Genomic DNA, 21,073 nt, shown 5'->3' with positions numbered 1-21,073 from the left:
GTATCTTTATCTTTATTTTATGTTTTATTTATTATTATTTTTGAAAACCAATATAACCATTTATAATCTGCCTAACTAAGATTTACAAGATAACCATAGCTTGCTTCATACCAACAATCTCTATGGGATCGACCCTTACTCACGTAAGGTTTGTTACTTGGATGACCCAGTGCACTTGCTGGTTAGTTATGCGACGTTGTGAAGTTATGTTTGGACCATGGTATCATGCACCAAGTTTTTGGCGCCATTACTAGGGAGAGAACGAACATGAATACCATTATCAGAAATAACAATTTTGCCTATCAAGTGTGCTTAAGAACTCTGGACACCTCTATCTGGAGATTCTAGCAAAGCTGAATCACTATCCAAAAGGGTTCACCCAGTTAAAGTGTCTATGGCATTTATGTATCCGGTGGTAATACTGGAAAACAAAGTTCTTAGAGTCACAGCCAAGACTCTAAAAGATGTGTTCAAGAATAAAAAAGAACTGAAATAGGAGAGTCAATAATATCATCTAGATTCTAAGTTCCTAAAGAGACCAATATTTCTAAGTTTCAATGGATAGTGAGATACCAAAACTATTCAGAAGCAAAAGGCTACTAAGTCCTGTTCATTTAATTGAAACAGAGCTTCATTAGAACTCTGGGATTTATTGTATCTTACTCTTCTTTTTATCCTACTATATTTTTAGTTTCTTGGGGACAAGCAACAGTTTAAGTTTGGTATTATGATGAGCAAATATTTTATACTCTCTTTGGCATCATTTTCATATAGTTTTTAGCATGTTTTGTTTATTTTTTATTAAGTTTTCATAGGTTTTAGTGAAAAATTCACATTTTTGGATTCTACTTTGAGTTTGTGTGTTATGCAATTTCAGATATTTTCTAGCTGAAATTGAGGAACTGGAGCAAAAGTCTAATTCAGAGGCAGAGAAAGCACTGCAGATGCTGTCCGGATCTGACCTCCTTGCACTCGAAAGAGCTTTTATGGAGCTACAAAAATCTAAATGGAGCATTCTCAACGGCTATGGAAATCTGACTTTCAAAGCTTTCTAGCATTGTATAATAGTTCATACTTTGCTTCAGAATTGAAGGCCCAAAACTGGCGTCCAACGCCAGCCTCCTGCCCCAGTCCAGGCGTCCAGCGCCCAAAGGAGGAGACCAGCATCCAAACGCCCAAAAAGGACCCCCTAGCTAGCCTTCAACGCACTAGAGGCCTCCTAGCACGTGGATCTCATCAAATCTCAGCCCAACACTCACCAAGTGGCCCCCAGAAGTAGATTTTAGCACTAAAAGACTGTTTTACCCTTTCTTATGTAATCCTTAGTCATTAGCTTAGTATTTAAAGAACTTTTACACGATCTTCAAAGGGGAGATCAGCCATATTTTTGTTCTTCACATTGTATTTTCTATTAGTATAAGTTTCTAAACCTCTAAGGTTGAGGGGAGGAGCCCTGCTGAGTTTTATGGATTAATAAAAGTATTACTGTTTCTTTTCAATCCGTGTTTGATTTAATTCTAAGATGTATCTTCGTTCTTTAACTTGATGAATGGGATGACCCATGACAATCATCTCCATTCTTCATACTAAAACTGCGTGCCTGACAACCACCCGTGTTCTTCTTGGGTTCATGTGAATACGTAACTGGAAAGTATTGAACCACCAGCTTGATTATACATCTCTTAGACAGCTAATCCACAACTTTGTTGGGGACTTCTCAAGACACCAGTTTAGCCAAGGTATGGGGAGATTAGGGTCTCTGTGGTAGAGGCTAGAACGCAAAGGCGCAGCATTCTCTAATCCGGAAGATTCAACCTTGTTTGTAGTATTTTGAGTAGGATCACTAAGGAGAATGAACTGCAAGAGCTTCACCCTCAATCAGAATGGATCCACACTAACCCTGGGGTTCAGATCTGGAGGAGATTGGTGACTGCAATTGTACAGTGTTCATCACATATAGCCTGTCATAGAAGAAATCATTCACAATTGAAGAAGACAATAAAGACCAGAGTTAATCCAGAAAGACAAAGCATCTTCAAGCCTTAACCATCTTCTTATCATTTTAAACAGGCCAACCTAGTTTAGATCTCACAAATCCAACAACTCTTCTATCCACCTAACTAAGATTTATAAGATAGTCATAGCTTGCTTCAAACCACAATCCTCGTGGGATCGACCCTGACTCGCTCAGGTATTACTTGGACGACCTAGTGCACTTGTTGGTTCAGTTGTACGAAGTGTAGGGATTCGTGCAGCAATGCATGCGCATCTTTATTAGTTTTTAGTTGTTATCTCTTTAAATAAAGGTAGTGATCTATTATTTTTATTAGAATTTTCATGCTTTTAATCAATGTTCTTAGAATTTCTTTTGTTGAATTAAGTTAGAGATTTTTCTTTGCTTTTATTAAGATTTTTTTGTGCTTTGATCAATACTTCTTGGAGTTGCTTTGTGCTTTCAAGTATAGGAAATGATTGAACGATTCTAGGCAAGAACAAAGCGGAGATGGACAATCAAAGAGGCCTTGAAGAGGCAAGAAAGATGACAAAAATTAGAAACAAGCCCAAGAGAAGTTCAAAAAGAATTTGAACCCTGACCTCTTCATACTCCAAAAAAAATAACTTGAGTTACAAAGCTACAAATAAGGTAATTTTAGTGCCATTAGAAAGTAGGCATCCAGAGCTTTCCAATAATATATAATAGTCCATAGTGAACACTGAATCTGAAGGTGCAAATCATCATTATAAGCCAAGTACTAAAAGGAGCAAAAAGGGATGTCATGCGTATGCATGAGAGATGCGTACAGACGACTAATTTCATAAGGGGAATCATGTGTATGCATCCCTCATGCGTAGGCATGATTCCCAGTTTGCGTGCAATGCGGAGAAACTGGCATCAAACGTGAGGTGCCTGGCAACCTGACCTCTTCACCTTCAAAGGAGCATAACTTGAGCTATAGAGGTTCAAATGACATGTTTCTAGCAACTTTATAAAGCTAATTTCAAGAGCTTTCCAATGATATATAATTCTTCATAGTTTACATGATTCTTACATAGCTTCCTTATGCAACCAAAGTACGTAACAAACAAGCCTTTAAAGCCCAAATTGAAACCAAACAAGCATTGCCGGCCTATGCCAGTTTTGTGGCGTCCAACAGGTGATACAATCATAAAGCAATTTGGGCCAAATTATGTAGCAAGAAAGTGTGCCGGTCAATGCCATTAATTTTCCATGCAACGCCAAACTCATACAGAAGCCCAAAATCTTAGAAATTAAGTTGTCGTTGGACGTGGGATGTCTTGGTGTGTAACTGCTAACCTCTAGCCCAACTTCTGGTGCTCCAATTCCTTCATTTATTCCTCAAACCTCCAAGCTTCCAGTTGAATCAAGCCCATAAAATCAACTCAATTTAGCTTTGAATTTAATGTAATTTGAATTATATTTGAATTTGCATTTGTGATATGTTATAAATAGGGATAGAGGAATAACAATTAAACACACTTTGGAGGGGAGTCTTCGAACTCTCTCCTAACTCTCTTCCTCTCTTCCATTTTTTTTCAAACCCATTTTGTAGTTCTTTAGATATGAGTTTCTAATTCTCTTCATCTGGGAAAGAGAGCTCTGTTGTAATTCAATAGATTAATTTGTTTGATTCTTAATCTTCAATTCTTTTTTCATTGTTTCTTTATAAAGAATATGATGCCAAGGCATCTTAGACTAGTTTCACTAGCCTTTTTCTTTATTTTTAGTAGGTTTTATGCACTTTCTTGCATTATAAGTAAGCAATTGGCTTAGAAATTCATATATGCTTATATTCATCCAACCATGTTAATTTGATGCAATTTCATGAGAATTATGCTATAATTACTTGAATGCTAAGAAGGACTATAATCCTCATAGATTTAGCAAGGCTTTGATGCATATGTTGGTTGATGACAGGTAAAGAAATGCAAAGAAAGGGGTTGAAGAAAGATCAAGAAGAGGAGGAAGAAGCAACGTTGAAAAGGGAGAGTAGAGCAAAGCTCTGCATAATTGCTGATACACACGTTGGAGACAACGTTGGCAAGCCAACGTTAACCCCAATGTGGTGATAAAATGTGCTTTCTGGAGATTATGAAAATTTGTAGCGATGCGCACGTGTGAATTGAGAATTTTGACAATCCATGCGCACGCGCAGCTGACGCATACGCGTGGATGGGTAACGTTGGACCAACAAGATCACCTCCAACGTAGTGGCCAACGTGCGCGATTCTGAGTTCAAAATTTTGATTTTGAAAACGCGTAACGACGCGCACGCATCCTTGGCGCATATGCGCAGGATAGCTTTCGAGCATCCACGCGCACGCATACAGCACACGCACGCATGGATCAGCCAACGTTGGAGGGAACGTTTCCAGTCCAACACTGATGGCAATGTCCTCCTAAAAGCTTTAAAAACTTGAACTTGGAATTTTTGCATCCACGCGCACGCGTGCATTACGCGTACGCGTGGATGAGCTTTTTATCCCAAAGTGCGCGGACACGCAAAGCACGCGTACTCGTGGATAAAGGAACATTGGCACTTCAATGTTGAGTCAAACGTAGATGACAGCAAGCAGAACTGAATTTTAATAGAAATGTTTGATTCAATGTTGGCCATCAAACGTGGACTCCAACGTGAAGCATCAGAACTGGAACATTCAACATAGAGCTCCTCTAAGCAGCAAGGAAACCCATTGGAGAAACTTTAACCCAATTCAACTAAGGCCAAAAGCCCAATGCATAGACTGAAGAATCAATGAAAGAAAGTGTATAAATAGCTTAGAATTCAAGTTTTAGGGGGATTTTACTTTGGGGGAGACTTTGGATTTTGGAAATTCGAACAGTTTTGGGAAATTCTCAAATTCTCTGTAATTTTAATTCTACAATGCATCTTTCAATTCCATTTTCCGTTCTTAGAGCTATGAACAACTAAACCCCTTTCATTGGGTTAGGGAGCTCTATTGTAATTCAATGGATCAATAGTCATTTTCATCTTCTTCTTCTTTCTTTTCTCTTGATTTTTGTTAGAAAGCTTTCGATCTTAATTTAATTAGATAGTTGTCTTGACAGAGAAGCTATCCATAATTGGAGTTCTTCGGATCCTTGAGAGAGGGATGAAGAATTCATGCTAGAATTGCTTTCTCACATTGGATTAGATTGGGGGTTGGATGGATATTGTGACATTTAATCCTACCAATACTTTGATCTATGAATTTGTGTGGTAAAATCAGTGACTGAACTTCATCTCTTTCCATGAGCAATTAATTCAAGACATTGGGCAATTGTTCATTCTTAGAGAGATTGGTGAGCCAAGACATTGGGATCCAACCATCTAAGATTGCCAAGCAATGTCAATGAATGCATTGATTGAGGAAGAGATGAAAATGATTTCATCCGGAGAATTCAATATCTCCTAAAACCCAATGAACTCCCCATTCTCTGATCTACTCATTCTCTTTACATTCTGTTCTTTAATTTCATGATAATTCCCCAATTCCATTTAATTTCTTTCAAATTAAGCTTCTGTCATTTAATTTCTCGCAATTTAATTTCTGTCATTTAATTTCTTGCAATTTAAGTTCCTCGCCAATTTACTTTGAGAAATCTAAATTCCAATTCTATTTTGCTCAACTAGAACAATTCTCCAATTAACATTGCTCAACCAACCAATCCCTGTGGGATTTGACTTCACTCAATTGTGTGTTTTTACTTGACGATAATCTGGTGCACTTGCCGGCAAGAAAGTTGTTGAGAGACAGTTTTTGGGTGAATCAAGTTTATGGCACCATTGCCGGGGATTGGTTTTGTATTGACAATTACTAAATTGAAGGATAACTAGATTGAGCATTTTGTTTTATTATTTTCTTTTGGAAGTTTAATTTCAGCTGTTCATCTTTTACTTTCTGCAATTTTAGTTGTTTCTCTTTATTTTTTTCTCATCCCTTTACTTCCCAATAACTTAACCCACTAACCATTTGATAAATTGCTTTTACCAAACTAACTATACTCTGTTTTAGTGGATTCTGTACTTGCTATTTCTTGTACTTGTTCATTGTATGATAGGTAGAAGAAGGGGAACCTCGTCCTCTTTTGATAGTGAACTGGAGAGGACCTTCCTTAGTTTAAGGAGGGAAGTAAGAGGGAAGAAGGTTATTAGTGCAGAGGAAGATAAGGAAGACTTGGATATAGACATTAAGGATGATATGGAAAACCATCATGAAGAAGAGGTGAACAATCATGCCAGACGAGGTGCAGATCACCATGCTGGACAAGAGAGGAGAGTGATTGGTTCCTATATCAATCCAAACCCAGAAAACTGTGGTAGCAGCATTCAAAAGCCAACCATCCATGCCAATAACTTTGAATTAAAGCCTCAGCTTATCACACTCGTCCAAAACAATTGTTCTTTCGGAGGAAGTGCACAAGAGGACCCTAATGAGCATCTCACTACATTCCTAAGGATCTATGATACAGTTAAGTCTAATGATGTTTATCCTGATACCTATAGATTGCTATTTTTCCCATTCTCTTTGAAGGACAAAGCATCTAAGTGGTTGGAATCATTCCCTAAGGAAAGCTTGACAACCATGGAAGATGTGGTGAATAGATTCTTGGCAAGGTTCTACCCTCCTCAAAGAGTGAATAGACTGAGAACTGAGGTGCAGACATTCAGACAGTAAGATAGTGAAACCTTATATGAAGCTTGGGAGAGATTCAAAGATCTGACAAGGAAATGTCCCCCTGATATGTTTAATGAATGGGTGCAACTGTACATCTTTTATGAAGGGCTTTCCTATGAATCAAAGAAGGTTGTGGACCACTCATCTGGAGGCTCACTTAACAAGATGAAGACTATTGAGGACAGTATTGATGTCATAGAAACATTGGCTGACAATGAGTATTTCTATGCCTCAGAAAGGAACAACAACAGAGGAGTTATAGAGCTAAACAACATGGATGCAATCCTGGCCCAAAATAAGATGATCACTAAGCAACTAGCTGAGTTAACCAAGCAAATGGAGAAAAATCAGGCTGCGGCCATCCACACTCAACCATCACCTCAATCAGAGCCAAACACAGAGGAAGGAGTTAATTGGGTGGAAGTTAACTACCTGGGAAATTCATCTAGGCAAGTTAATGATCCATACTCAAAGACCTATAACCCTGGTTGGAGGAACCATCCAAATTTTAGGTGAGGAAACCAACAAGCTCAAGGCCAAGACCATAAAACCCATAACTCCAACCAAAACACTTACCAATAATCTAATTCAAGACCATATCAACACCCATACAATAACCTTCCCAGCCACCATACCAAAACCAAAATAACCATTCTCAATAACTCCACCCCAACCAACCATCAGCACAGGATGATGACAGAATATCAAAAATTGAAGCGATGTTTGCACACCTCTGCAAGGAATCTGAAGAAATGAAAAACTTCAAGGAAGAAGTGAGAGCTAGTATAAAAAGTCGAGGAAAAACTATTAAGAAGCTTAAGGCTCAAGTAGGACATCTCTCACAACAGATTCCTAAGTCCACAGATAGTTTCCCCAGTGACACTGAAAAAAATCCAAAGGGGGAAATAAAGAAGGTGAGATGGGAAGAATGTAAAGAAGTTACACTTGCAATTGAAGAGAGCCTGGAGGAAGAGACCAACAAGCTGACAGAACGCAGTCAAGGAAGTCCCCAAGAAATTTTGGAGGAAAATGAACAAGGAAATGGACTGATACAAGGGGAAGAACAACAACAAAAGAAAATTTTGAACCCTTACGTGCCAAAAGTATCATTTCCTTAAAGATTCAAAAGTGGTGAGAAAGAGAAATCATACTCAAGATTTCTAGACGTGTTTACATCCCTTAGTGTCAACATACCTTTTATCAAAATTCTCCAACAGATGCCTAACTACATCAAGTACATGAAGGAGATGCTGACCAAGAAAAAAACCTTGAAGGGGGGACAAACAGTGATCATGAATAAAGAATGTAGTGCCCTTATCAAGAAGGATTTATCTTTAAAGAAAAAAGATCCAGGGAGCTTTCATATCCCCTGTGCCATAGGAGATGCAATAATTGACAGAAGATTCTGTGATTCAGGGGCTAGCATAAATGTGATGCCTTTGTCTTTCATGAAGAAATTACAAATCAATGAATTGAAACCCACAGATGTAGTCATCGAATTGGCAGATAAGACTCGGAAGTAAACTGAAGGGATACTTGAGAATGTATTGGTCAATGTGGGAAATTACTTTCTCCCCACTGACTTTGTTGCTCTGGACATGGAGGAAAGTCACCTCCACCCAATCATCTTGGGAAGACCATTCCTAGTTATGGCTAGAGCAATCATAGATGTGAAGCAAGGAGAATTAATACTGAGAATACATAATGAACATCTCACTTTTCATGTGTTTAAACCTGCAACTAACTCTGAGTCAGAACCTAAGGAGCTGGAGAATGATCAAAGCAAAGAACCCCTGGAAGAAAGCGACAGTGAACCGAAACTAGAGCCCTTGAAACAATCCTTAGTGAACAAGCAAGAATTTCAAGAAACACAGCAACCAAAGGAACTCAAAGAAGAGCTGAAACCACAAGAATCAAGGGGAGCAGTTAACAAGGACTGCTTAATTACAAAAGTCAATGGAGCAACACCGGAAGAAGAAGGAAAAGTAAGAAAAAATCACCAAGAGGATGGAGAAATAAGAAGATCCCTACAGAAGCTTTTTCCCCTGGAGATAAGGTGATATTAGCCCACCATTTACCAACCCCTCCCAATCGTCCAACCATTCCATCTCAGTTACCTTAGGTGTTCACTATCAGCAAGGTGCTCTCCTTGGAACATGTAAAGATCATCAAAGAATCAAGTGGAGAAAGCTTCACTGTGCGAGGAGAGGACATAAGGCACTACAATCCACCATGACAAAGAATAACCATCAAACTAATGATGCTAAAGAAGCACTCTATGGGACGCAGCCCATGATTTAGTTTTCTTAATCTTAAAGCTTCAGTGTGAATAAAAGTGGTTGCTCTAACATAAGTTCAAGCTTCCATAAACCAATTTGACAAACATCCATGACATTTTGAGGCATATGATTCAACTCTAAGTTTGGTGTGCTTACAGACACACTAAATTGCTTTTAAGGATAATGATCATATTACCATTGTAAGGACAAATCATTAGAGTCAAATTTCTTTTAAGTCTTGAATTTCATGAAAGTGCAACCATGTATAATTTCTTTTAAGAATAGGAAAATAAAGTGTTTCTCATGATGGTTCAACTAAAGGTGACAATAATCCCGTTGAGATCTCAATGATATTACTTGGAGGAAGACCTTTTGAATCATATAGCCAAACACCAAGTTTGATGTTTTTCAGGATTATATAAAAGCCAAAGAGAGTCACGGTTGGTTGAACAATCATAAAGAGTGCAAGTTAAAATCTTAGCTTTGATTTTTAATGGGTATGTGCTTACCGCCACTTGTTTATATTTACCTCCTTTGCCTTGTTGTGATAGATAGGTATGAAGAATAATTCAATGCAAAGAACAAAGCACTAAATGGTAAAAATAGCATGAAGACAAATGGGTAGGTCACATGGCTTGGAACGGTGCTTCTTGGAAATGAAAATATGCACACCTTGGGAAGAAGTACCAAGAAGACCGAAGCTATATACCATAGGAAGAGGCAATTTTTTTCTTCATTCAACCATGCATGCACGCCCTTCATTCACAACCCTTCCCAAAGAATCCTAACCATCCATTCTTCATTAAAGCTTGCTATAAATGGTTTTAATTGAACCATGCCTCTGAGCTAAAGTTTTCACACTTCTTGTACTCTAAAAATTCAGCTCTTGCTTCTCTAAAACCAAAGACCCAATAATCGTTGTTCTTGTGCAACAAATCACTCTTGTTCACTGACTTTCACAATAGTATCTTGCCGTAACCACCTTCTCATCAAGAGTACATCACACTAGCCTTTCCTCTTCATAAACTTTCAACCGGTGACTACCAAGAAAAGCATGGCATCTTCTTCAAGTAACAAAAAAAGGAAAATAAAGGAACCTGTTGTAGAAGGAAGTGAAAACACTTATGATTAGTGGAAGTTCAGATCACGGTTCCACCAAATGCAATTTGGGTGGATGGCAAAAAAAGGAATATTTCCTGAAATTCCTTTCCAGCTATCTAATGATGGATGTCCAAAATTAAGAGCCAAGATCAGAAAGAGAAAATGAGAGGAATTAATCTCACCAATCACCAGGATCAATGCCAGTATCATAAGGAAATTTTATGCTAACGCTGCAAGGCTAGACACAACTATTGCCCTGACTTACAAGAGTTTTGTAAAGGGTATGGAGGTAGACTTTAGTCCTAAGACCATCATGAAAGTCTTAGGATTTAGGGGAGCACATTTTGATGAGCCTGGGTACCAAAAAAAGATAATTGGCAACCCGGATTATGATGAAATTTCTAGTGATATATGTGTGGGATCTTATCCATAAAGCAAAAGGATAGTATGAGCTTATAAAGAGATCAATCTTGGGCACAGTAAACACTTCAGAAGTAATCAAGGAAAGGGCCCTCATGTTGTACTGCATAATGGTAAGGGGAGAGATAAAGGTTCACGGGATCATTGCAAAGGATATTCAAAAGATTGCAGAGAAAAATTCTTTTGATGCCTGGCTACTGATAAACCAAATATTTAGGGTTTATCTTGTGCTTGATTTGGGGGATTTTATCACATTTTACCTACATTTATTCAATGAAATAGCATTGTTTCATGATTGTCTCCCAATTTGTGCTTAAGTGTGAAAACATGCTTTCTAGGCCCTCAATTAGCTAAATTTAATTCACCTTTGATTCCACAAGATTCCTTGAAGAGAAAAGCATGCAAAGTGGAGAACACATGGAAAAGCCAAAGATTTTGAGAAACAACATCCACGCGTACGCGCACAATACGCGCACGCGTGGATCGCAAAAACCGCAAGGGACGCGCACACGTGCTGTACGCGTACGCGTCGGTGGCCGTATATGTTTTTTTAATAGAAAATGTGCCCATCAATTTTGAGAAGCTGTGGGGCCCAACTTGCAACCAACTTTGGCGCCAAAATACTTTAAAAGACCAAGGATTGAAGGGACTTGGGGGATACACTCACTTAGCATCATTTACATACATTAGGATTAGTTTTAGAGAGATAAGCTCTCATTTCTCTCTAGAATTAGAATTAGGATTAGGTTTAGGTTAATCTCTCCTCTTAGATCTAGGTTTAATTCATGATTTGATTTACTATTCCTTTATCAATTCTTACTCTTCTACTCTCCCTCTTTCTAGTTTTTTACTTTAATCCTTGTAATTCTTCACTTTGTTGTAGATCTATTTTTGTTCTTTTGTTTTCTTTTAATAATGCAATTTGAAGTAATTCATGATAATTGTGATTTCCTTGATTGTTGTTGTTAATTCTTTGCATTCAATTGTTGTTAGAATTCATTCTTGTTATGATTTACTATACTTTTCTTTTGTACCTTCCAAGTGTTTGATGAAATGCTTGGAAGGATGTTAGAGTAGGATTTTATGTTCTTGGCTTGGGAAGGTAACTTATGATTTCTTGAGTTACTAATGTCCAAGTGATTGATAGTTGATAGCCATTGACTCTAGCCTTCATTAATTAAATTAGTGGAAAGCTAGGATTTATGGACTTGGATTCATATAACTCACTTGACTTTCCTTTGCTACTTGATTAAAGGATGACTAAGTGGGATTAATCCTTGCAACTACCATAATTGTGGCTAGTGATAATGATAGAGACCCTTGACAACCAAATCTTGCCAAGACCATTTTGTTAATATAATTTCATTACCATTTACTATTCATGTTTCTCATTCAAAACCCCAAAATAAACAAGTCCATAACCAATAACAAGAACACTACCCTGCAAGTCCTTTGAGAGACGACCCGAGGTTTAAATACTTCGGTTTATAATTTTAGGGGTTTGTTTTAGTGACAAACAATCTTTTGTATGAAAGGATTCTTTGTTGGTTTAGACACTATACTTGCAACGAGAATTCATTTGTGAATTCTAAACCGTCAAAAATCCTCTCATCAGCTACACTACCCAAGCACCATCATACTGCTGTGCATGAAAGGAAGAGTGCCACTGGAGGATGCAAACCCAATCTGGCTGAATCCAGGCATGCCTATGACCTTAGAAAAAGGATGAGGAATGTTACTGTAGCCCAACAACGTCGTAGACCACAAAGAAGGCGAATGAGAGAGGAACCACAAGAAGGAGCACAACAGGAAGAAGAACAAGAGGAAGGATAACAACTCCCAATACAAGCCAACCTGGATATGAACGGGATGCAAGAAGCCATTGAAAGGCTATCTGAACAATATGAAGAAGTTCAAAAGAAACAGGAAGAGTACCATTCATAATACAAGAGAGCTCAAGAGAGACAAGAGGAACTTCAGTTGAGGATAATGAGCCAATAGAGGAATTTTGAGTCAAAATTTCTGGTCATACAAAGGGAACAATCTTCACACTTCTAAGAATCTTTTAACCAGCTGGCCTAGAATCAAGTTGATCATATCAGAACTTTCCAAGAATTCATAACTCTGCAGAATGCAAGATATGAAAGTCAAGCTGATTATAACATGAATGCTCAAACCAAGCTCAACTATATCTGGAACATCTACCTGGTCTGAACCCAATATTTCCAAATTATGACCAATACTTCAAGGAAAGAGGTAAGCTGGAGATAGACAGAGTGATACGCCTTGAAGACAGAGTGGAAAAGATAATGAAGAAAGCAGGGTTCTGGACAAAGTTAAAAGGAAAAAGCAAGCAAAAAGCTAGTAAACAAGGAGGAGGGAAGAAGAAGAAAGACACGCAGGATAAAGAATGAAAGGTGGACTTGCTCCTTGTTTGTCATATTTAATAAAGAAAGAACATGTCTACTTTAGTTGTTAGTAACTGCTAGTTTAAGACATCTTAGATTTTGTGTGTTTAATTTTTGCCATAAATCTGCTAGCCTAGGTGTGTGTGTTTCACTTTCACTTACTTGAATGTATGCTTGTCTCTTTTTCAATTAAATGAAGAAAATGTTTGAACAAAAGTAGAATGAGTCCTTTCAACAAGTAAGAAAATAAAGATTAAGTGGTGGTATATATGTCTAAGAGTGTAGGTAGCTCACTTATAATGAATAAAAGGTTAGGATGTCCCTCCTTAGTGATAACTAAGATGTTGTCTATGAACTTATCAAATAAAAGTCATTGGATGAAAAGAAAAACAGATAAAAATGAAGAAAAAGAAAAGCCAAAAGTGGCAACAGAAATAGAAGAAAACAAACAATAAGGCTAGACACCAATAGCTTGGCATATGCTTGTGGTGTCTCTGTACTAGGATCTGCTTGGATGATTAGGTTCTATGGAGTGCCTTAACACTTGGTAACTTGGGTAAACTAACCCGGGATTATCAACCAAAAGTCCATTATCAAGAGCAACCTAGTTACAAGGCATTTAGTAACCCAAAGAAGTGCTAGGCACCAATGTCTTAAGAAGAATTGTGAGCCAAGAGTCTATAGTAGAGATGTGTTGAGTGAAAATAAGCTAAGAAGCTACCACAACACATGACACTAAGCTACAAGTGAGAAATGAGCTCAGAGAGAAAAGAAAAATGAAGAAAAGCAACTTCCAATGACAAGTAAATAATAATAGGTCATAGCAGTATGTTAGTTGATGCTTAAAAGAGATATTTTCTACCTAGGGATCAATAAAAGTGAGCTGCAACATTGTCTGCATAAAACCCCATGAATTAATATTAATATCTTATTGATATGGACATTACTTTCTGTTTCATTCATTTCTCTCAATTCAGTGCTTGCTTGGAGACAAGCAAGATTTAAGTTTGGTGTTGTGATAACAAGGCATCTTAGGCTAGTTTCACTAGCCTTTTTCTTTATTTTTTAGTAGGTTTTATGCAATTTCTTGCATTATAAGTAAGCAATTGGGTTAGAAATTCATATATGCTTAGATTCATCCAACCATGTTAATTTGATACAATTTCATGAGAATTATGCTATAATTACTTGAATACTAAGAAGGACTATAATTCTCATAGATTTAACAAGGCTTTGATGCACATGTTGGTTGATGACAGGTAAAGAAATGCAAGGAAAGAGGTTAAAGAAAGATCAAGAAGAGGAGGAAGAAGCAACGTTGGTCACTGATGAGCGGATAATTTATACGCTTTTTGGCATTGTTTTTAGGTAGTTTTTAGTAGGATCTAGCTACTTTTAGTATATTTTTATTAGTTTTTAAGCAAAATTCACATTTCTGGACTTTACTATGAGTTTGTGTGTTTTTCTATGATTTTTAGGTATTTTCTGGCTGAAATTGAGGGACCTGAGCAAAAATCTGATTCAGAGGCTGAAAAAGGACTGCAGATGTTGTTGGATTCTGACCTCCCTGCACTCGAAATGGATTTTCTGGAGCTATCGAAGGCCAATTGGCACGCTCTCAATTGCGTTGGAAAGTGGACATCTAGGGCTTTCCAGCAATATATAATAGTTCATACTTTTTCTGAGTTTTGACGACGCAAACTGGCGTTCAAACACCAACTTCCTGCCTTATTCTAGCGTTAAACACCAGAAACAGGATACAAGCTGGAGTTAATATTCCAAACTAGCATAAAAGCTGGCGTTTAACTCCAAGAAAACTCTCTACATATGAAAGCTTCAATGCTCAGTCCAAGCACACAACAAGTGGGCCCGGATGTGGATTTCTGCATCATTTACTTATTTCTGTAACCCTAGTAACTAGTTTAGTATAAATAGGACTTTTTACCATTGTACACATATCTTTGGACGTTTAGTCCTTAGACCTTAGTCTTGGTTATTCTGGTTCCCTCTCTAGGGCCGAAACCAATGAACACCATTATCACTTATGTATTTCCAACTGTGGAGTTTCTACACCTCATAGATTAAGGTGTTGAGCTCTGCTGTTCCTCGAGTATTAATGCAAAGTACTATTGTTCTTCTATTCAATTCAAGCTTATTCTTATTCTAAGATATTCATTCGCACAAAAGAACATGATGAATGTGATGATCAAGTGACACTCATCACTATTCTCACTTATGAACGCGTGCCTGACAAACACTTCCGTTCTACATGAAAACAAGCTTGAATGCATATCTCTTGGATCTCTCTTCAATGATTCACATTGTCTCTCCTGACAACAGAGCATCTGAATTCGAGATTAGAATCTTCGTGGTATAGGCTAGAATCAATTGGCAGCATTCCTAAGATCCAGAAAGTCTAAACCTTGTTTGTGGTATTCCGAGTAGGATCTGGGAATGGATGACTGTGATGAGCTTCAAACTCACGACTGTGATTAGCCATGCGGTAGCTGTGCTTGGTATTTTTCATCCGAGACGAGAAATCCGACAGTTGATTAGCCGTACAGAAATCGTAGGGGACCATTTTCACTGAGAGGACGGGAGATAGCCATTCACAACGGTGATCCCCAACATACAGCTTGCCATGGAAAGGAGTATGAATGATTGAATGAAGGCAGTAAGAAAGCAGAGATTCAGAAGGAATAATGCATCTCCATACGCTTATCTGAAATTCCCACCAATGAATTACATATACGTATCTCGATCTTTATTTTATGTTTTATTTATCTTTTAATTATAAAAATCCCATAATCATTTGAATCCGCCTGTCTGAGATTTACAAGATGACTATAACTTGCTTCAAGCCGACAATCTCCGTGGGATCGACCCTTACTCACGTAAGGTATTACATGGACGACCCAGTGCACTTGATGGTTAGTTGTGCAGAATTGTGAGGAAAGTGTTGAGATTACGATCGCGTGTACCAAGTTTTTGGCACCGTTGTCAGAGATCACAATTTCGTGCACCAAGTTTTTGGCGCCGTTGCTGGGGATTGTTCAAGTTTGGACAACTGACGGTTTATCTTGTTGCTTAGATTAGGTAATTTTCTTTTTATTTTTATTTTGTTCTTCAGGATTTTTAAGAATGAATTCTAGAGTTTCTGATGATACTCTTATCATCACAGGAGCTTTTTTTTTATTCCCATCAATTTGGCTGTTGTATGTAATGTCTGCTGAAGCTTGGCTAGCCATGTCTAATCTTTTAGACTGAAGCTTTAGACTAACATTGCTTGATTCCTGGAATTTTTATTAAAAATTTTGAGTTTCGTATTTTCTTTTTCCAAAATATTTTCGAAAAATACAAAAAAATAAATAAATATTTTTTGTTTCTTGTTTGAGTCTAGAGTCAATTTTAAGTTAGGTGTCAATTGCATGTTTTCTTTTTTCTTGCATTTTTCAAAATTTTATGCATTATGTTCTTTATTGATATTCAAGTTGTTCTTGAGGATTTTCTATGTTCTGATCTTTAAATTCTCTTGTTTTGTATGATTTGTTGTTTTTCATATGCATTCTCAAGTTTTTAGTGTCCATAGTATACAAACTTCTAAGATTGGTGTCTTGCATGTCTTTCTTTTCTAAAAATTTTTCAAAAATATGTTCTTGATGTTCATCATGATCTTCAAAGTGTTCTTGGTGTTCATCTTGACATTCAAAGTGTCCTTGCATGCATTATTTGTTTTGATCTTGCATTCTTATGATTTAATTCATTTTGTTGTTTGTCTCTCTCATCATTAAAAATTCAAAAATTCAAAAATATATCTTTTCAAGTCAATAATACAGGGAATTGAAGATTCAGAACATTTAGCAGAGGAATCACAGAGAAAAATCTAGGCGTTCAGAAAAACGCCCAATAAGGAAGCATTTCTGGCGTTCAACACCAGCTAGGGTACATGGTTGGGCGTTAAATGCCCAAAAGGATAGTATTTTGGGCGTTAAACGACATAATGGATACCATTCTGGGCTTTTAACGCCAGGATAGCACAGGAGAGGAGATTTTATTTTCAATTCAAATCTTTTTCAAATTTTCATGTTTTAATTCTTATTTTTGAAATCATATCTTTCAAAATCAAATCTTTTCAATCATATCTTTTTCAAAAATCAAATCTTTTTCATTTTTCTTTTACTATTTTCAAAAACCTTGCTAACAATTAATGTTTTGTTTCTAAAATTTCACGTTTGTTACTTTCTTGTTAAGAAAGGTTCAATATTTGAATTTTAGAATCATATCTTTTAGTTTCTTGTTAGCCAAGCTATCAATTTTAAAAACCAAATCTTTTCAAATTGTTTGCCAATCATATCTTTTTAAACTGTATCTTTTTCAAATCACATCTTTTTAAAATTCTAATTTCAAAATCTCTTTCTAACTTCTTATCTTTTTCAAAACCACCTAACCACTTTCTCACTTTTGATTTTCGAAAACCATTAACCATTTTTCAATTTTTTAATTAACTAATTGTTTTAAATTTTAATTTAATTTTTGAAAATTACCTCTCTCTCATCTCTTTCTATTTAATCACTAACACTCCTCCTCTACTAGCAATTCGAAATCTCTCATTCCTTATATGTTTGAGTTCGCCTCTATCTACCTCACCCTTCTATTCTTATTTTCCTCTGACACCTTAAGGAATCTCTATACTGTGACATAAAGGATTCCTCTTCCTTTTTGTTCTCTTCTTTTTTCATATGAGCAGGAGCAAGGACAAGAACATTCTTGTTAAAGCTGACACTGAAGAAGAAGCTAAGAGAAGCTAAAGCACAACAATCCAGAGAAAACCTTACAGAGAATCTCGAAAAAGAAGTAATGGCCGAACCCAACAACAATAACAATGCAAGGAAGATGCTTGGTGACTACACTGCACCAACTTCCAACTTCCATGGAAGAAGCATCTCAATCCCTGCCATTGGAGAAAATAATTTTGAGCTAAAGCCTCAATTAGTTTCTCTAATGCAACAGAATTGCAAGTTTTATGGACTTCCATCAGAAGATCCTTATCAGTTCTTAACTGAATTCTTGCAGATCTGTGATACTGTTAAGACCAATGGAGTTGATCCCGAGGTCTACAAGCTTATGCTTTTTCCTTTTGCTGTAAGAGACAGAGCTAGAATATGGTTGGACTCTCAACCTAGAGATAGCCTGAACTCTTGGGATAAGCTGGTCACGACTTTCTTAGCCAAATTCTTTCCTCCTCAAAAGCTGAGCAAGCTTAGAGTGGATGTTCAAACCTTCAGGCAGAAAGAAGGTGAATCCCTCTATGAAGCTTGGGAAAGATACAAGAAATTGACCAAAAAGTGTCCTTCTAACATGCTTTCAGAATGGACCATCCTGGATATATTCTATGATGGTCTGTCTGAATTGTCTAAGATGTCATTGGACCATTCTGCGGGTGGATCTATTCACCTGAAGAAAATGCCTGCAAAAGTTCAGGAACTCATTGAAATGGTTGCATAACCAGTTCATGTACACCTCTGAGAGGAATCATGTGAATAATAGGACGCCTTAGAAAAAGGGAGTTCTTGAAATTGATGCTCTGAATGCCATACTGGCTCAAAACAAAATGTTGACTCAACAAGTCAATATGATTTCTCAGAGTCTGAATGGATTGCAAGCTGCATCCAACAGTCCTAAAGAAGTATCTTCTGAAGAAGAAGCTTATGATCCTGAGAACCCTGCAATGGCAGAGGTGAATTACATGGGTGAAGCCTATGGAAACACCTATAATCTGTCATGGATAAATCATCCAAATTTCTCATGGAAGGATCAACAAAAGCCTCAACAAGGCTTTAACAATAATAATGGTGGAAGAAACAGGTTTAGCAATGGCAAGCCTTTTCTATCATCCTCTCAGCAACAGACAGAGAATTCTGAGCAAAGACCCTCTAGCTTAGCAAATATAGTCTCTGATCTATCTAAGGCCACTCTCAGTTTCATGAATGAGGTACGATCCTCTATCAAAAATTTGGAGGCACAAGTGGGTCAGCTGAGTAAAAGAGTTACTGAAATTCCTCCTAGCACTCTCCCAAGCAATACAGAAGAAAATCCCAAGAGAGAGTGCAAGGCCATAACCTTACTTAGTATGGCCAAACCTGGAGAGAGTAAAAAGGCAGTGATTCCCAGTGACGAAGACCTCAGGGAACGTCCACTGGCCATTAGGGAGTACCCCAATGAGGAACCAAAGGAATCGGAGGCTCATACAAAGACCATAGAGATTCCATTGAACTTTCTTTTAACGTTCATAAGCTCTGATGACTATTCATCTTCTGAAAAAGATGAAGACAATGCTGAAGGACAAGTTGCCCAGTATTTAGGAGCAAACATGAAGCTGAATGCCAAGCTATTTGGTAATGAGACTTGGGAGGATGAACCTCCATTACTCATTAATGAACTGAATACCTGGGTTCAGCAAACTTTACCTCAAAAGAAACAGGATCCTGGTAAATTCTTAATACCCTGTACCATAGGCACCATAACCTTTGAGAAGGCTCTGTGTGACCTAGGGTCAGGTATTAACCTCATGCCACTCTCTATAATGGAGCAACTAGGAATCTTTGAGGTACAGGCTGCAAGAATCTCACTAGAGATGGTAGACAAATCAATGAAACAGGCTTATGACTAGTAGAGGACGTGCTAGTGAAGGTTGAAGGCCTTTGCATCTCTACTGATTTCATAATCCTAGACACTGGAAAAGATGAGGATGGATCCATCATCCTTGGCAGACCTTTCCTAGCCACAGCAAAAGCTGTGATTGATGTTGACAGAGGAGAGTTGGTCCTTCAATTGAATGAGGACTACCTTGTATTCAAGACTCAAGGTTCTCCTTCTGTACACATGGAGAAGAAGCATGAAAAGCTTCTCTCAATACAGAGTCAAACAAAGCCCCCACATTGAAACTCTAAGTTTGGTGTTGGGAGGCCACAACCAAACTCTAAGTTTGGTGTTGAGAGGCCACAACCATGCTCTGATCATCTGTGAGGCTCCATGAGAGCCCACTGTCAAGCTATTGACATTAAAGAAGCGCTTATTGGGAGGCAACCTAATTTTTATTTATCTATGTTAAATTTCCATTTTTCATTATTATTTTATGTTTTCTTTAGGTTGATGATCATGTAGAGTCACAAAATTAACTACAAAAATCAAAACAAATTCAAAAACAGCATTAAAAGCAGCACACCATGGAGGAAGAACTTACTGGCATTTAAACGCCAGCAATAGTAGCAGGATGGGAGTTAAATGCCTAGTCGGCACCATTCTGGGTATTTAATGCCAGAAATGGGCACCAGGTTGGTGTTTAACACCAGAACAGGGCACCAAGCTAGCGTTAAACACCAGAAAGGGAAGAAAAGCTGACGTTAAATGCCAGAAACAGGCAGCAACCTCGCGTTTAACGCCAGAATTGCATTCTAAAGGCATTTTGCACGCCTACATGGTGCAGGGATGAAAAATCCTTGACACCTCAGGTTCTGTGGACCCTACAGGATCCCCACCTACTCCTATATAAATCCCTCCACACTCCTTCATTTTCACACATTACCAACACTACTTTTACCCCTTGGCCGAACCACACACCACCCTTCATCTCCTCCATTTTCGTCTTCTTCCCCTTCTTTCTTTCTTCTTTTGCTTGAGAACGAGCAAACCTTTTAAGTGGTAAAAGCATTGCTTTTTGTTTTTCCATAACCATTAATGACACCTAAGGCCGGAGAAACCTCTAGAAAGAGAAAAGATAAGGCAATTGCTTCCAACTCCGAGTCATGGGAGATGGAGAGATTCATCTCAAAAGCCCGTCAATAGAAAAAGGATGAAGTAAATAAGAGAGCCCACTCATGGACCTCAACAAGAGCATGAGGAATTTCCTTATCAAGAAATCCCTGAGATGCCTCAAGGGATACATTTTCCTCCACACAACTATTGGGAGCAACTAAGGATAGGAGCACCAAAAGTACTAAGAATGGAGCACCAAAAGCACTCCAATATCCTCCATGAAATCAGAGAGGACCAAAAAGCTCTGAGAGAGGAGCAACAAAGGCAAAGAAGAGACATTGAGGAGCTGAAGCACTCCATAAGATCTTCAAGAGGAAGAACTAGCCACCATCACTAAGGTAGACCCGTTCT

The 21,073-nt window shown here is 37.8% G+C and overlaps 2 non-coding genes across 2 annotated transcripts; both read right to left on the bottom strand.

Moving 5' to 3' along the window:
- Positions 1 to 6,663: 6,663 nt before the first annotated feature.
- Positions 6,664 to 6,771, bottom strand: LOC127742706 (small nucleolar RNA R71). Its single transcript, XR_008004065.1, has one exon. It is a non-coding gene; the product is annotated as a small nucleolar RNA R71 (small nucleolar RNA).
- An 11,392-nt stretch (positions 6,772 to 18,163) lies between these two features.
- Positions 18,164 to 18,271, bottom strand: LOC127742657 (small nucleolar RNA R71). The gene has a single exon (XR_008004014.1). It is a non-coding gene; the product is annotated as a small nucleolar RNA R71 (small nucleolar RNA).
- Positions 18,272 to 21,073: the final 2,802 nt, after the last annotated feature.

The sequence above is a fragment of the Arachis duranensis genome, chromosome 1 (genome assembly GCF_000817695.3).
Source record: "Arachis duranensis cultivar V14167 chromosome 1, aradu.V14167.gnm2.J7QH, whole genome shotgun sequence".
Classification (NCBI taxonomy): domain Eukaryota; kingdom Viridiplantae; phylum Streptophyta; class Magnoliopsida; order Fabales; family Fabaceae; genus Arachis; species Arachis duranensis.
This window is presented reverse-complemented; position numbering and strand designations above follow the sequence as displayed.